The 19,065-nt window shown below is 34.0% G+C and overlaps 1 protein-coding gene across 29 annotated transcripts in view; it reads left to right on the forward strand.

The window, feature by feature from the left end:
- The window catches only part of LOC100524732 (protein FAM170A), a 689,565-nt gene that overhangs the window by 319,994 nt on the left and 350,506 nt on the right, over nt 1–19,065 (forward strand). For 2 of the 29 annotated variants that reach the window (XM_085014388.1, XM_085014381.1), the window contains one exon: nt 3,376–3,492. The exons of the other annotated variants lie outside the window; for them this stretch is intronic. The gene's annotated coding sequence lies outside the window, so the exon portion shown is untranslated. The remainder of the gene's footprint in view (nt 1–3,375; nt 3,493–19,065) is intronic. 29 annotated transcript variants of the gene reach the window in all.

Below are 19,065 nucleotides of genomic sequence, written 5' to 3' on the forward strand. Positions count from 1 at the left end.
AAAACGCCAGTCATTAGGGTTAATTTTTAATATTAACCTAAACTAACACATTTAGAAGCTGTACCATATGTTAGAAATTTTCACTGTTATAACTTTGTGGTATTGGAAACAAGTTTAACTTTTTAGACATCTTTAAAGCTGGAGTTTCTATGTTTAGTAATAGTCAGTTTTTCCTAATTATGACAAGCTGAACCAGCTGTAAAAAAAATGCAATCTTGCAAATAGTCTCAGTTATGGTTCCTCAAACACGCAAGTAAAATTGCATTAACTCCTTGTTCATATTTATTCTGTCAGACAAAGTAGTGGTTTTTTGACTGCTGAAACAGCCTAAAATTATTGAAATATTTTTATTGTAGAGAAGTTTTTTTCACTTTATTGATATAATGTATTTATCAGTAATTTTTTTTTTCTATTTCATCAACATATCCTTAACCTTTAATATTGAAATCAGACAGGACCCTGTGGGGCCCTCCTAGGCACAAATCATTTCTGTGTCCCCTGCTTCTTGTTTGTAGAGAATAGGCTTCATTCAGCTTCCTTGATCTTCCCTGAGTTTTAAAAGGCAGATTCAAATAGTTGCTTATCAAGGAAGGGAGGGAATGTAAAAATGAAGGAGGAGGAAAGAGTCAAGAAACAAGAGTTCACTGATAAGTTGGGTCTTGGTTTCTCCTCAAAAGATATATATCTTTGAGTTCTCCTGCAGGAAATAAGTCCCTTCACCCAGATGGAGAATAGTAACTTCAGGTTGAGCACAAGACTCTTGGAACACTTCACCTTTACCTCACCACAAAACAATTAGAAGAAAGTCTGCATCTAGTGGAAGAAAGACTCTGATTCCCTCCCCAAATGATTGACTGTTATTAACTTTCCCTTTCTCTCTTTAAAAACTTGCATGGTTGAGCAGAATCTTTGGCATTGATTCTTGGACATAAATCTGCCTTATATGTTGCCAAGCTCCTGAATAAAGCAACATTTCCTTTCCAACCAATACTTGTTTCTCAAGTACTGTTTTAAAGTGGTAAGCATCCAAATCTGAGTTTTCTCTAACAACAGAACTTAATAAAAAAAGTTAAAAGTTTAACTCTGCATTGTAAAAAAATAAGCAAATATTGATTGAAAGAAATTAATGATTTTAGCTAAAAATAATATTCTTTATGCTTTTTTCTCCAAACGTTAAAACAAGAATGATGAAAAATATGTTTAACACAATGTAATAAGCATTAAAATTAAGCAGTCTAGTAAGATTTAGAAAATGCTCTAAAAATTTAAATAAACTATTTTTCATAAATACACCTTACAATTCAAGCTTAAGTTGAATTTAGTGTTCGTTCTTCTCTATTGGTTCTAATAAAATATAATGAAATAATTAGAGTATAATCTTCACTCAACGTGATAATTTTATTAATGAAAATACAAATGATTAACTCAAAAAAGAATAAATAAATATGCTTATTTTCCTGATTATTTTCCCCAGGACAAATACAGAAGTATAGAATTTAGTTTGAACTCATATTTTTCTCATTTGTCATGCTTACTATGTTGATTAATAATAGGGTGATTTTATTTACATTTCTCAATTGGATTTCCTTTTTAGTTAGGATGCCATTTGAGCTGATGGTACATAAAATTTTTAAATTTTTAAAATTAAACATAGTAAAAGAATCTGAATGGATTTCTAGTGTAATTATAATTATAAAAATTATTTTTTATTCATCAATTTTCTGTCATGATTTCTTTTACATTTTGATTGGCTAAATGCCAGTTATAACATTATATTTTCACAAGAATTCCATAGAGGGGAAAAATGCAACTAAGGAAGTCTGTACCATTTTTGTACTCTTATAAGAGAGATAATTACCTGAAACTTGTAAAATGTTATCCAGTGAACATTGCTTTTCCAGGAATGTGACAAAGGCTTTTAACAAAATAGTCCAAAAGTCTTTGATAAAGTACACAGTGAAAATCTTGGTAGTGAAATAAACCACAGAAATAGGACTGCTACATGTGGATTTTCAAATGACTTGGTTGTACCCTTACCTCTTGCATTTGAACATGAAAATGACTATTTGCTTTATTATATAAAACAGTTTCAGTAAAGTCGATTATGAACAAAAAATAATCTTTTCCAAACCCACAGTTTAACTGAGTTTATTTGATTTATGCTCTATAGATAGATATAATTGTGTATTTTGTAAAACTGATAGTCAGTTAAACACTAATAAAGAAAAGCTAGAGCATCCAAAAAAAAAAAAGTTTCCACTTCTGTAGGAAAAACAAGACTTGGGTCATTAGACTTTAATAGCTTTAAATGTCTTGGGACAATGAAACAATTACCACTTGGAGGAAATGATTTAGCTAGCTGTGAAAGCTATTCAGGAGTGGCTAAATACTTAGAAATGTCTTTAAGATTTGGTCTGTGAGTTTAATGGCCATCTCTGGACATATGATCAGCCTTGATATTGAAACTGCTCTGCATAGTGTGAAGCTTGTCCTAGAAAAAGTAGGCAAAATCTTTTGGTACTCTTACCAAATGTGGAAATATTTAGCAATGCGTCCAACCATCCTCACGCAGTATAGGTATACATGTGTTCAAAACTATGGGAAGGCTCAGAAACACAATTTCAGTTAGGTCAACAAATGTTATTCTAAGTCCTTGAAAGGCCAGTTTCAACTTTCTCCCTTAATAGATGTCAGTCTTTCCAAAGTATAACCATGCTAGTCAGTAAAAATCAGAATTGGTGTGTCTTTTGGAGGAAATATTTCCTAAAAAAAACCTGAGCCTTCTTTCCCCTGTGATATCAGCACACTGATTTTTTAAAAACTTTGATAGTGCAGTAGCTTTCTTCGAATTTCTGTATCTCAGTGAAAATCATGTATCTTTTATATATGACACATAGCGCAATGACACAAATATTTTCTTAGGATGAATACTCAGGTTCTAGAGATTCAAAGCATACTGAGAAGCATCAGGGGATCTTCTATACACGAGGCCTAGTAAACTTGTATATCAGGACCCACAAAATGGGGGCTGCCCTAAAGTCTGTACTTACGGTAAACACCAGTCAAAACAAACAAACAAACAAACTGATATACACCAATACAATCCATCAGTGCTGCTTTAGCTAACTTACCTTACTCTAGGAAATAGGACCTGCTATCCTTAACAAGGAATCTCTGACCTCTTAGCCCATCGTGCCCTATTTCCATATAGCCTCTTAACCTCTGTAAAACTTGCTGATGTCCCATATTCCTCGGGAACAGTGCTCCATTGCTTGTGTGGCACAGTACGCCCCCAATTATTGATTGATTTCCCTTGAATAAAAGATATCACATTCTTTACTAAATTGTTTTAGTTTTGCTGTTTGACAATTTTAGAAAAGAGATGGGACCTGAATACAGCTATTGAAAATTCCAGTACAGGCTCCTATGCAGATGTAGGTGCCACAGAAGACATTTGGCAGACTGCCTGTTGGTTGCTTTCTGGGATCTCTGGTAAGCATTTCTCCCATTGAAGTTTACTAATTTTGTGTTCTGAGCTCTTTCAGTTTGTTTGTCTCACCCTTCCAGGTAGAAAATGTGGTGTGAGAGAACCTAGATTTTTCACAGGGTAAAAATTGATGTATGAGAATATCCAGATTTTATGGCACTACTTAGTGGGTTATAATTGTTTTTTTGGCAGAACTCATCTGCAAAGTAAGAACTTTTGGGAGGTAGGTCCTAACAGGTCTCAGGAACTGTGCTCAGGCATCCAGAAACAGTTAAGTCTGATTGAATTCAGTAGGATTACTTTAAGAGAAGATAATGAGTACTCCTCAGGTTAAAGCAAGCAACGTGGAAGCTGTTTGGAGACTCACAAAGCTTGGAGTTAAATATATCACATAAACTTGGGCAGGGGGGCAAGGAATAAGAGATTTTGACTCTTTTGTACCAGCAGCACATGAAAATCTAATAGGCCTAAATTTGACTATGAAAATCTAGTAAGAAGTCTACTACTATAAAGAAATCTTCTCATGAAAGGAATAACAAATCTAATGCTTATGGGATTCTTGGGAGCCAAAAATAATATTGGTGGGCATGATCTGAGCACTTAAAAGCTGTTATAGTTGGTGGTGAGCACTTTAAGACTCCCTTGCTGGAATAAGTTGGTCACTGAATGGGTTAGTTTGCACTAGGTTACCCATCAACCTGAAGAAAACTTCCATACAACAAGGTACATTGTAAAGCACTACAAAATTCCCAACTCAGGGGCATTTCCCTTCTAGGTATTAATTCTCCCTGAGATCCAATGCTTAGCTATAGAAATAAGATCCTTGGGAACTTCCTTAGTGGCTCAGTGGTTAACAAACCCAACTAGGAACCATCAGGATGTGGGTTCAATCCCTGGCCTCAAGCAGTGGGTTGGGGATATGGCATTGCCATGAGCTGTGGTGTAGGTTGCAGACATGGCATGGATCCTGCATTGCTGTGGCTGTGGTGTAGGCTGGCAGTTACAGCTCTGATTCAGCCACTAACCTGGGAACTTCCGCATGCCATGGGTGCATCCCTAAAAAGCAAAAAAAAAAAGAAAAGAAATAAGATCCTCAATTTATGAAGATTTATGTGCACAAGCTCGGGCACACCTGCATATTTTAGGTGTAAGAACTGGGATCTGATATTTACAAAAATGGCAAAATCTTAGTAAGAAAATCTAGAATTCCAATGGCCATGATGGGGAACATTCCAGTAGACAAGATCATTAATTTAAGAAGTGTGCTGGAAAGCTGGTGTTCACAAATCAAACACGAAGAATGGGCTATCTGTTTTAATTGTCATGCAGGAAACTTCAGAATGCTTTAAGGTTTCAAAATTGTTTCCTTGGGGAATTAATTCATTGCAAAAGGCTAACAAAAGCTAAGATACAAGATGTACCTAAAACACAAGACTGTATGTCTGATACAACTCCTACTCCACTCTTTCTTTATGTGAGTACTTACAGTCTATTTATCCTCTATATGAAATTCCTCTACAGTCTGAAGAGACTATAAAACTGTAAACAAAAGCCCACCAAGCTACTGGTGCCTCCACATTGGCACTTTCCAATCAGTGGATGATCAGATTTCCAGGGATTCTCCACTAAAGTACCATCATTTATTCCCTTAAACTACCAAGGGAAAGTAAAATTAATAGGGAAAAACAGGGGAAATGTTACTTGGAAATTAGATGAATGAAAAATATTTAATATCTACAACAAAAATATTAGTAAAAAGTTTAAGCCATCTGATAACCTTAACTTTATCTACTAGAAATATAATTTGTACTCAGCTGTTCTTTTTTATAAGCTCAGTTTTGAACTAATATACTTGTCTCAAGTCTAAAATTTATACATGAAATCTGTAAGATCTCTGTTTGTGTCTGTTTATGTATGTCTGTGTATATGTGTTATAGATGTATGGTAATTTTCTCTCTCAATGGTAGTGTCAAAATTAATTTGAAAAGAGTTCTATTTAATAGACTTGAAGATAAACTAGTACTATATAAATTAAGCAAACTCTTAGAAATATAAAAAATAACCCAAATGTTTTTAAGTACACATAATTTGGAATAATCTTCAATAAATATAAGCTAGTGTAAATTTTGTTAGTTTAATTAAAATAGGCATGTCTTTAGAGCTATCAATATTAAATGTAATGTAGGCATACAACTTTTATTCTACCTAGGTTTACTGAAAGTCAAATAAGCACATGTTATCTCTGTTATAAAACTTACAAGTAAGAAAGATAACCAAGTAAATGGTTAGCTGTTCAATGTGAAATTTTTATGAATAGACATAATTGTTGATAAGTAAATTAAATATATGTAAAAGTTGATAAATGAGATTTTCAACAATAATTATGCTTTATGTTATTTCTATTAAAAATAATTTCCAGAATCTTTTTGGTAACTTGAAACCTTAAAGTTATACTGAGGTACAGTGAATGAGAGATATTCTTTGAATATCTAAATTATTTTCAAATAAGATAAAACAGTGACAAATTAACTGCTGAATACAAGTTTATCCACCTTTGGCTTCCATTCACAGAGGAACTAAAAGTATTTAGTCTTATTAGTAAATGTGTTTTATGCTACATTAAAACTTACTCTGAGCAAGAATATATTTCTGCAAATTATGAAATGTATTTATAAATATGCTAATGTACAGAATACTAGTGTGATAGAGCATTCCATAGTTATTTCTTGGTTTTCACTAGGAATTAAGGATTCTAAGGATTAAGAATTCTAATAAATTTATGTAGTTAAAACTACTTAGAAATAATAAGGGTGGAAGAAAATGACCATGTATAAAAAAGATAAGTAAAATGATTGAGTGCTCCAGAATAAGAAAGATGAAAAACATGAGACAAAATCTGAATGGATATTTTAAAAAGTTGTAGGGTTTGTGGAAATGGAATCTTGGGGAAGGAATTTTATGTGTAGTCAAACTGGCTCCAATTGGAATGGATTTAATTAAGATTTTGAAAAATTAGAATTTTGTTTTCTCTCTGATAAAAAGACAAACTTTTATTAGATTATTAGTCTGTTCTTAACATGAAACTGTAAACAAAGTTTTTTCTTTACCTTGTAATTAATCTGGACAGCAAAGATTTTATTTCTTACCAAAATGATGTACTCTGTTTCATGTTGTCTTTATCAGGTCTTAGATTACTTGAGAAAGCCCAGTGTTTTCATTATTAAAAAGGAGTTAAGTTTTTTCTCACCTTTTGTATTCACCCGTAACATCTTCTCTTGTCACTTTGTTGACTTGAATTTCCCTAAAGTCAAAATAGTGTTTCATTAACTTGTACTTGCAGGTCCATCTTCCAGAAAACATGCTAACAACTTTTAAAGATAGAACCTTGGCAGAGAGGATAAAAAGCTTTTATATTCAAATGATTCATTTAAACAGAAGGGAGGGAAAAAAAACAAAAACAAAACAAAACAAAACAAACCCTGAACCTCTGCTGGTCTTGTCATGTACTGTGGGGCCTATGGCAGCAAGATTGTATTGGCCTCTGATACCAGGAGGCATTATTTCTAGGGAACATGTTAAGCAAGTCTTGAGACTATGACACTGGAAATACATACCATCCCCTCTGACTCTGAATTCTAAAGATGGGTGTATTAAAGCTGTTATTGAGGGCACCATAAACAGACCTAAAGGGAAACCAGGAATAGAAATATTCTCCCAGTGATGGCAGATTTGCAAAGCACTCCTGTCTTATTTGGGACACATCTAAGTTATGATCCCAACAGCAAGTAGTGAGAGGAACACAGGACAGACTCCTTAGAGCTGATGAGAACAGTGTTTTCTTTCCTGATTTTCTTTTAAGCACTTCTGCAGCTCCCAAATGGAAGCTCGAGAATGTGAAAGGAACTTTTCTTTCTTAACAACTATTTAGTAGACTGACCAAAATTTTCAGATGACTATGTGATACAATAATTGTCACAACTAAATCTTATAAATAACTGAGTAGATCAGATACAGAGATTCTTATTCTTAAACTGTTAAAAATGTTAGCAGATTATAGGAAATGGCTTCTTGAGACAAAAAGACGAAACTTTTGAACATTAAATTTATGGTTTGAGGGTTTTATTGTACTTCCAAACAGCAAATGGTGCATTATAGTGCTACATTACTGTGAGACACAGATTAATTACTTCCTATCTTGAAATTTCCCAATTTAGAGGAACTATTGATAATCTTGTTATAATCAAACACACCATAAATTATCTGAGATTTGTGTATGTGTTGTGCATGTGTGGACACACATTCTTTTACAATGAAATACCAATATTTCACCAAAGTCAAATCCAAATTTTCACCTAATTCTCATTTAGGCTTCAAATTAAAACATAGAATAGAATTTTTGTAAAAGTGTCTCAATGCATTGTGTTTTATGAGAGGATTTCACTAAATTAACTGGTTTAATTCTTAAATGTATGTTTTAATATTAAGACATTAAGTGGGAAGTCAGCAAATTAAAAAAAATTCCCCCAAATTATCATGAATAAAGTTAAAATTTTGAAGTTTCCATTGTGGCTCAGCAGGTTAAGAACCCAGCATACTCTCTGTGAGGTTGCAGCATTGATTCCTGGCCTTCCCCAGTGGGATAAGGATCTGGTGTTGCTGCAAGTTGCAGTGTAGGTCACAGATACGGCCCATATCTGGTGTAGCTGTGGCTGTGGTGCAGGCCTATAGCTGCAGCTCCAATTTGACCCCTAGACTGGGAGCTCCCATATGTTACCGGTGCAGCTGTACAAAGAAAAAAAAAAAGTAAAATTTGCTAAAACCTAAAAAACCTGTATTGTTATCACTGAATATCAAATACCATAATTAAAGTACAAGAATGCTCTGCCTTATCTCTGGACAGATTGTCTACTATCATTACTGTTGTGTCAAAAATATATCTGTTTTCTGAAAACTAAAGTAATTTAAACCCTAAATTAAAAAAATAAAAGATTTAAAATGATAATCTTAATGCCCATATATCCTTATATAATACTATATTCATGAAAATCATACATGATAATCTAATGTATATTTAAACATACATTAGATAATAAATAACCAAGTTAGCAATTTTGTTAGAGATATCTTTCATCATAAATGAATTTGATGTGGACTACTTATTAGTCAAATCAGAGAAAACAAAATACTTGCTTCAATATAAAAGTAGAATCTTAGAACTTTATTTTTAACTATTGTAATTAAGGGTAGCTTTAAAGGGAAGCCTTTATTATCAAGAATACCCTTGTAATCCATATAACTTTTCAAATGTATATACAATTTTCTGGTCTTGGGACATTTATAGAATATAGTTGTAGAAAATTTCCATATTCTAATGGTTTATGAGATATATGTTGTCATATTTAAATATTTTACATAAATATATACTTTGGCTGAAGAAATAAAGGTTTATATTTCACTTTCTTTTCCAGCATCTAAATGCTATTTTAGGATAAATTTGATACTCTTAAACTTTCATATCTTTTATTTAAATGTATTTTATAGAATAGATTGAAGTCACATTTCCTTCTTGGTAGCCTTATTATCATCACTCTCCTTCCTGAGAAATCTTACCTCTTTCCGCCTTTGCAATCAAAAACTTACTCTGAATTAATGTTTGGCAAAAAGAAGTCATCAGATTAGAATATGCTTCTGTCCTTGAGCTGTGCATTGCAATGCCGTCTCATAAAAAGATTAAAATCAACATCTCCAAAGGATACTACATCGTTTTTCCTTCAATATAATACTGTTTCACCTTTACTCTTTATTCCTTATCACGATGAATAATATCTTGTGGTTACTCTAGACTGTTTTTCTCCTTCACAGATAATACCTAAATAGCTGTCATTTCTGTGGGCTCCCACTTCTCAACATTTCTCCTTTTTCTCTCTAACGTCGGTGTAGATGGCTCATTATCTTTTGACTAGAAATCTGTGTTGTATCTGCATCAAGCTAAGCAATGAGCATCATTGCTGGAAAAAGAAAGATGAGATTAGATTCCCAATTAAGTCATGATCTCTAGCTTCATATGGGTCCCCATAATGTCTATTGTATGGCTACTGAGTAGCTGTGCTCTTAGGCAAGGATGTTGACTATTTTTATTTTAAAATGTTCATGCTTTCCTTGACATTCACAGTTGATTTACAATGTTGTGTCAGTTTCTGGTGTGAAACAAAAACATACATGTATACACATACATACACATTATTTTCCGTTATTGTTTCCACTATGGTTTATTATTGGATATTGTGGATATTCCCTGTGCTATACAGAAAGACATTGTTGTTTTCTATTTTACATACAATAGTTTGTATCTGCTTATCCTACACTCCAACTTACCCCCTTTGGTACCATAAGTTTGTTTTCTGTGTCTCTGAGACCGTCTCTGTTTCATAAATAAGTTCATTTATGTCATATTTTAGATTCCACAACATAAATGACATCATTTGGTATTTGTCTTTGTCTTTTTGACTTACTTTACTTAGTATGATAATCTCTAGATCTATCCATTTTCCTACAAATGACATTATTTCATTCATTTTTTATGGTTGAGTAGTATTCCATTGTATTTATACCACAGCTTCTTTATCCAGTCCTCTATCAATGGACATTTAGGTTGCTTCCATGTCTTGACTATTTTAAATAGTGCTACTAGGAACATTAGGATGAATGTACATTTTTTATTTAGAATTTCCTGTGTATATATGCCTAGGAGTTTTATTGCTGGGTCATATGGTAACTTGAGTTTTACTTTTTAAAAAAATCCCAATGCTATTTCCCATAGCAGTTGCACCAATTTACATCTCACCCGAACAGTGTAGGAAGATTCCCTTTCCTTCACATCCTTCTCCATTTGATATTTGTAGACTTTTTAATCATGGATATGAGTTCTCTATAGCTTTTTTTTCTTTCCTGACTTTTAAGTTTACACCCTAGGCATATTGAAGTTCCCAGGCTAGGGATCAAAATGGAGCTGCAGCTGCTGGCCTATAGCACAGCCATAGCGACACTGATCCAAGCCTCATCTTTGACCTATACCACAGCTCATGGCAATGCTGGATCCTTAACCCACTGAGTGAGGCCAGGGATTGAAACTTCATCTTCATGGATGTTAGTCAGATTTGTTTCTGCTGAGCCATGATGGGAACTTCTGAGTTCTTTATGTGTTTTTGATATTAACTCTTTCAGATATATGATTTGTAAATGTCTTCCCTCATTCATTGTTATCTTTTTGTTCTGCTAATGGTTTCCTTTGCTGTGCAGAAGCTCTTTAGTTTGATGTAGTCCCATCTGTTTATTTTTGCTTTTGTTGCTGTTGCATAAGGAGTCAACAATACAAAAAATATTGCCAACACCAGTCAAGGAGCTTACCACCTATGTTTTCTTCTAGGAGTTAATGCCTTCTGGTTTTATATTCAAGTCTTTAATTCATTTTGAGTTAGTTTTTGTGGATGTTGTGATAGAGGTCCAGTTCCATACCTAGTACTAGAAGTTTTAGCAAGAGCAATTAGTCAGAAAAAGGAAAGAAAAGGCATCCAAATTGGAAAGGAAGGAACTTGATTTTATACTAGAAAACTAAAACTCTGCCAAAAAAAGTCTTAGAACTAATAAATTCAGTAAAATTGCATAGTATAAAATCAGTATGCAAAAATATGTTGCATATTTACATACTAACAATGAACTAGCAGAAAAAGAAGCTGAGAAAATTCCATTTACAATTGCATCAAAAAGAATAAAATACCTAGAAATAAGACCTGAACACTAAAACTATACAACACTGATGATAGTAATTGAAGAAGATATAAATGGACAGATTTTCCATACTCTTAGATTGAGAGAATTAATACTGTAAAAATATCCATTTGTCAAGAACAATCTACAGATTCAATTCAAGCTTTATGATTGCCTGGGACCACTAGATAATCTAATATATTGTCCTATCTCAATATCTTTACCTTAATCATAGATGAATGTTTCCTTTTACCATGTAAGATTCACTATTCACAGGTTCCAGAGGTCAGGACATGAGCATCTTTGTTCATCATTATTCTGACATCTCAGATGCTTATCAAAATTTCACTTCCACAAGAACATATGTGTGATATTTGGGAAGAAGTCACATTTGGATTCTAGAGAAGCAATAAGATGTGGTAGAAGGAATACAGGATTTGTTGCCACTTAGAGCAGGTTCAGACCCTAGCGCTGTTACTTGCCAGCTATAGAACCTGTGGAAAATTATTCATTCTCTCTCCAAACTAGTTCATTTCATAGATTGAGACACATATGTAAATTGGAGAATTTTAATGAGAACTGAAAATATCATAAATAGCTATTTATATTATTATACAGATGAATTTATTTATATTCTTGGAATTCCTAAAATTATCCAGCCCTTTTTCTCATTTCTATATCAGATACTGTTGTTGTTAGTTATTTAAACACACCTGTAAAACTTAAAAAGAGAAAAAAAGGTTTAAGAATTTAAATATGAAGTCCAAGGGAAAGTCAGGGGAATCTATGAATTTTAGATATTGGGGCTAAACTTTAAATTATGAGTAGGATTCTGATTAAGGACATAAGGGGGGAAAGGGCATTCCAGAAAGGTAAAGCAACATGAGAAATGGACACATGTGCATGAAGGTACACGTGTAATTAGCTTATTTTAGATTATACAGTCCTATGTGAGAATGCTATTAGTGTTTTGCTAATAACTTGAACATAAACCCATGTAATTAGGAACTTAATAACTCTTTTAATGAGAGTGGTAACTGTATTATTCAGTGCTGTAGTAGGTCAGCTTTTATGTGAGCTCTAATTAAAATGTAAAGATGTTGTCAAAGTGTAGCAAAATTTCTTTGGAAGTTCATTTTTCTCTATTGTTTATAATAATATATTAGTATTTCATAAATATCCCCTAATGAAAATGACAATTCCAGCTTAATTATTAAGTGCATTACTTGAAGTATGAACCACCCCTAGAAAAATAAGAAGAGGAAAGAAAAGAAGTAGAAAACAAAAAATACACATGCACTTGTTCCCATAGTTGCATTTGTCTGACTGTCCATTCACTGCAGGCATATACTATATTCCACAGTCTCCCAGACATAGTGGGACATATCACATAGATTTGAGAAAAGGGAATGTGCATAATATAGAAGAGGGAGAATTTTGGAGGGGATTCTGACAGAAATCAAGAGAAAATCAGATGAACATAGGTAGAGATGGATGGAACGGCCTTCCATTTGTCATTTAGCAGGACTAAGGCCAAGGCACCTTTAGAGTACAGTTGCAGAGGGAGTTAGGATCCACACTACAGAGCATTCACATGGCTGGTTAGCATTTCTACACACTTTTTCCTCATTGAGGGCTCTTGTCTCTAGATGGCTAACCCTAATTTCATTTCCTTTCTTCCCACTCTGGCCTGGCTTTGCCACTTTAATAACCCTCCTTGCCTTATCCATTAAGCTTGCAGAGAATCTACCTTTAACCAGTTGAGCGTTGGATCAATATAACCATTAGTTTTACATTCCCTACCTAAGAACTGCTGAGCACTGCAAGAGAAAGCCACACAATCGTCGAATTATGCCCCTGAAAATCTTTAGTCACTAGTAACAGCTAACCCCTAAATTTTGCCCTGGTAAGTTTGCTCTACCAATCAAATCAGGGCTGTGCTTATTCACATCCCTTGCTCAGTAATCATCACTCATATTCTATATGTGTTCTACTGAACATTTTTTAAAAGTGTGTATTTTTTATGTGTGTTTATATATGCATACAACAAAACCCTCACTGTAGGGTAGTTTATTCTTGAACTTTATGTAAATAAATTTTGCAGTATACACGCTTTTGTGTCTGGCTTTTTACAATAATGTGAGAATGGTAATTTTCATCCATGATTGTTTGAAAGAATTCATTAGGTTAGAATAAAGTGAACTATTTATACCTCGAGCTTTCTTTCCAGGAAGGTTTTAAATAATAAATGCAACATCTTTAGTAAATAAAAGGACTATTTGGTTTTTCTTCTTCTATTGTAATAAATTGTTTTATTCAAGGGATGTATAGATTTCATTTCTATTTTTGAATTGGCAGAAGGTTTTAATGAATGCAATTTTCTCAAGATATGATCAATTTTTGTGTTTACCCGTTTTTTAATCTAATTTCTTAAATATATTAAACATAGTTACTTTAAGTATTTAACTGCTAACTACAAAGTTTGTATTCTGAGTCTGCTTATATGAATTATTTTATCTCTCAATTATGAGTCATTTCTTTTTTCTTTGTATGTCTATAATATTAATACTATATGTGTTATTATTTATTAATATTTATTGTGTGTCTGTCATAGTGAAGATTATGTTGTGGAGGCTCTAGGTTATGTGACCTCCATCTACAACTGGCTGAAAAATTTTTCTAGTAGATAATTAAATTGCTATTTACATACCTGAATCCTTAAAAGACTTGTTTTAGGTGATATTTACTTTGTCCTGTTGCTAAAGTGTGTTCCTTACTCATAGGACATTTTTCTTTTTGGTTGATTATCTAGGATGTTTTGCAATTTTCTCCATTTTCATGTAACTTATTAATTATGGCCATTCTGACAGGTGTAGGTGGTATCTCATGATAGTTTTGATATGCATTTCTCTAGTAATCAATGATGTTGAGCACTTTTTCATGTGCTTGTGGCCATCTGTATATCTTCCTTGGAGAATTGTCTATTCAGGTCTTTTGCCCATTTTTCCATTGGGTTGTTGGCTTTTTTCTGTTGAGTTGTATAAGTTGTTTGTATATTTTAGAGATTAGGCCCTTTGAAATTATTTTCTCTCATTGCATCACTTGAAACTATTTTATCCCATTCTGTAAGTTATCTTTTTGTTTTCTTTTTGGTTTCCTTTGCTGTGCAAAAAGCTTGTCAGTTTGATTAGGTCCCATTGGTTTATTTTTACTTTTATTTCTGTTACTTTGGGAGACGGACCTGAGAAAACTTTTGTAAGGTTGATCAGAGAGGGTTTTGCCTGTGTTCTCTTGCAGAAGTTGGATGGTGTCTTGTCTTATATTTAAGTCTTTAAGCCATTTTGAGTTTATTTTGGGGCATGGTGTGAGGGTGTGTTCTAGTTCCATTGATTTGCATGCACCTGTCCGGGTTTCCCAACCATACTCGCTGAAAAGACTGTCTTTTTCCCATTTTATGTTTTTGCCTCCTTTGTCAAAGATTAATTGACCATAGGTGTCTGGGTTTATTTCTGGGTTCTCTATTCTGTTCCATTGGTATCTCTGTCTGTTTTGGTACTAGTACCACACTGTCTTGATGGCTGTGGCTTTGTAATATTGCCTGAAGTCTGGGAGAGCTATGCCTCTGGCTTGGATGGTGTTCCTCAGAATTGCTTTGGCAATTGTGGGTCTTTTGTGGTTCCACAGAAATTTTTGTATTGTTTGTTCTAGTTCTGTGAAAAATGTCATGGGTTGGATTTGGTTTTGTTTTCTCCCTCCCCTCCCCTTTTTTTTTCTATTTTTTAACTGGTGTTTTATCTTTGATTCTTCTTCAGCCCTCATCCTGGCCTTCATCTTTCTTGATTGATATCTTTGCTTTCTTCTATCTCCTTCTCTCCTCAGATCCCTTAGTTCCTCTCCAACTTGGGGACTCTGGGTGAATTGTGTGGAGGAGAAGCCCCAGGCCCAAAAGTCTATCTGCTCTCCTTCCTCGATCCCAGAGTGGGGGGTAGGAGAAGAGGGTGGCAACCCAGGCCCCCCAGCACTGAGGAAGAATGGGCCTCCTAGGGCCTGATCTCTGGCCGCCCCCACACACACTTTTCCCCTGTCTCCAGGACTGGGCCACTTCTGAGTGGGGCAGGGGATTCTAGCTCGGCTCATACTGAGAATGTAAGAACTACAAATGAAATTTCTATTAAATTAATTTTTGTGTCAAAAAAATGTCTTGGGTAATTTGATAGGGATTGCATTGAATCTGTAGATTGCTTTGGGTAGTATGGCCATTTTTACAATATTAATTTTTCCAACCTAGGAGATGGGATATCTTTCCATTTCTTTGCATGGTCTTTAATTTCCTTGATTAATGTTTTATAGTTCTCAGCATGTAAATCTTTTACCTCCTTGGTCAGGTGTATTCCTAGGCATTTGATTTTTTGGGGTGCAATTTTAAAAGGTATTGTATTTTTGTATTCCTTTTTTTAATATTTCATTGTTAGTATACAGAAATGCAACTTATTCCTGAATGTTAATCTTATGTCCTGCTACTTCACTGAATTTGTTGATCAGTTTACATATTGATTTTTAGATTCAGCATCTCAAAAAATTATATATAAATTCTAGCAGTTTAACTGCAGGGTTTAATTTCTTTCAAGTATATCCATGTGTGCAGCTTTGCATGTCAAATTTTCTTTCTTTTGTTTTTTTCTGCTTAAACTTTGGGTTTATTGGCCTTATAACCCTTGATAGATCTTCCAGTGAATCTGAACCTAAGACTTTTTTTCTTGTTGTCCATTCTGGGGACAGCTTACAATATTTTACTATTATGCAGTATATATCCTATAGGTTTTTCTTTTTAAAGATAATTTTATGACTGTACCAATTTCACTTCTGTTCCTAGTTTGCTAAGATTTTTTGTTTCATTTTACCATAGATGTATATTTGAAACTATCCATGGCTTTTTATTATTTGTTAGTATGACTATTTTTCTTTTTCTTAACATGGTAAATTATATCAATTTTTGAAATTTTAAAGTAAATTTACATGCTCAAAAGAAACCTGGTCATAGTATGCTATGTTAGATTTTATTTGATAATATATATTTTTTGTTTTAACTGGAGCACAGTTGACCTACAATGTTATATTAGTTTCAGGTGCAGAGTAGAGTGAATCAGATATATATATGTGTGTCTGTGTGTGTGTGTGTGTGTGTGTGTGTGTGTGTATGTATGTATATATGCTCTTTTCCCCCCATATGTTATTACAGAATATTGAGTAGACTTCCCTGTGCTATCCAATAGGTCCTTGTTATTTATCTATTTTATATACAATATTGTGTATACACTTATCCTATTTCCCTAATTTATGCCTCATTCTCCATGATTTCCCCTTCGGTGACCATAGTTAGATTTCCAAATCTTTAAATTGGAATCTGTTTTATAAATAAGTTCATTTGTATCATTTTTATTAGATTCAACTTCAAAGTGATATCATTTGATATGTGCCTTTTTCTGTCTGACTTCACTCAGAATGATAATCTCTAGGTTCATTCATGTTGCTGCAAATGACATTAGTTTGTTCATTTTTTATGGCTGAATAATATTCTGTTATATATATTTACCACATCTTCTTTATCCATTCCTGTGTTGATGGGCATTTAGGTTGCTTCCATGTCTTGGCTATTTTAAATAGTGTTTCATGGGGAGTTCCCCTAGTGGCACAGCAGAAATGAATCCAACTAGGATCCATGAGGTTGTGGGTTTGATCCCTGACCTCACTCAGTGGGTTAAGGATCCAGAGTTGATGTGAGCTATGGTGTAGGTTGCAGATGTGGCTTGGATCTGGTGTTGCTGTGACTGTGATATAGGCCGGCTGCTACAGCTCTGATTCAGCCCCTAGCCTAGGAATCTCTATATGCCGTGGGTGCAGCCCTAAAAAGACCAAAATAAATAAATAAATAAATAGCATTGCAGTGAACATGGGGTGCATGTTATCTTTTCAAATCATGATTTCATCTGGATATATACCCCAGAATGGTATTGTTGGATCATATGGTAGTTCTGTATTAAGTTTTTGAAAGAATCTCCGTACTCTTCTTCACAGTGGTTGCACCAATTTACCAATTTACATCACTACCAACAGTGTAGGGGGATTCCCATTTCTCCTCATCCTCTCTACTATTTATTCTTTGTAGACTTTTTGATGATGGACATTCTGACTGATGTGAGGTGCTATCTCATTGTAGTTGTATTTATTTACTTATTTATTTTGGTCTACACCTGCAGCATATGGAAGTTCCCAGACTAGGGGTTGAATATGAGTTGTAACTACTGGCCTACACCATAGCCACAGCAACACCATAGCCACCATAGCCACAGCAACACAGGATCTGAGTCATGTCTGTGACATACACCACAGCTCATGGCAACACCAGATCCTTAACCCACTGAGTCAGGCCAAGGATCAAACCCACATCTTCATGGATACTAGTTGTGTTTGTTACCACTGAGCCACAATAGGAACTCCATATACTTCATTATAGTTTTGATTTGCATTTCGCTAATAATTAGTGATGTTGAGCATATGTTCATGTGCTTTTTGGCCATCTGTCTTCTTTGGAAAAATATCTATTTAGATCTTCTGCCCATTTTTTTGATTGGGTTTCTTTTTTGTTTGTTTGTTTTGTTTTAATATAAAACTGCATGGAATGTTTATATATTTTGGAGACTAATCCCTTGTTTGTTACTTTGTTTGCAAAGATTTTCTCCCTCTGTGGGTGTCTTATCATTTTCTTTGTTTGTTTGTTTTTATGGTTTCCTTTGCTGTGAAAAACTTCTAAGTTAATTAGGTCCCATTTGTTTATTTTTTCTTTTATTTTCATTACTCTAGGAGATGGATTAAAAAAGATATCTCTGAAATTTATGTTAAAGAGTGTTCTATGTTTTCCTCTAACAATTTTATAGTATCTGGTCTTATACATAGGTCTTTGATGAATTTTGAGTTTATTTTTCTGTATGGTGTTAGAAAGTCTAATTTCATTCTTTTACATGAAGCTGTCCAGTTTTCCCAGCATCACTTACTAAAGAAACTGTCTTTGCTCCATTGTATATTCTTTCCTCCTTTGTCAGAGATTAGTTGACCACAGATGTGTGGGTTTATCTTTTTTAAAAAATTTTGTACCTTTTTGAAAAATACTGGTATATGATGTTTGTTTGTACACTGATATCAAAGCATGTATCTGTAATGCCTTGGTATCAATGGTATAGTTATTTAATAAAAAGAGTTAAAAACTTTGCCCTCTCTTAATATCTGTATAGGATAAAAAAAATTACATGGTATTGACACTTTATTTCTGAAGTATGAGAAAAAAATACATAGATGAAGCAATGTAGGCCTGGAGTTTTAATTGTTGGGATACTGTTAATTAGATTATCGACTTATTTATTAGATGCAGGACTTTTTTTCAATTTTCTATAAGTTTTCATGTTCCTTTTTTTTTTTGTCTTTTTTGTCTTTTTGCCTTTTCTAGGGCCACTCCTGCAGTATATGGAGGTACCCAGGCTAGGGGTCCAGTTGGAGCTGCAGCTGCCATCCTACATCAGAGCCACAGCAACATGGGATCTAAGCCGTGTCTGCTACCTACACCACAGTTCACGGCAATGCCAGATCCCCAACCAACCGAGCAAGGCCAGGGATCGAACCCACAACCTCATGGTTCCCAGTCGGACTCGTTAACCACTGAGCCATGATGGGAACTCCCCATGTTTCCCTGTTTAAGGTATTCAGCTGTTTCACCTACATTTTCAAAATTTTTGGTGTAAAGTTTTTCATAAAGTACT

The sequence above is a fragment of the Sus scrofa genome, chromosome 2, assembly GCF_054392235.1.
Source record: "Sus scrofa isolate SSC_HxYL_T2T_F1_AM1 chromosome 2, Sscrofa_HxYL_maternal_Yorkshire_Landrace_v2.0, whole genome shotgun sequence".
In the NCBI taxonomy this organism is placed as follows: domain Eukaryota; kingdom Metazoa; phylum Chordata; class Mammalia; order Artiodactyla; family Suidae; genus Sus; species Sus scrofa.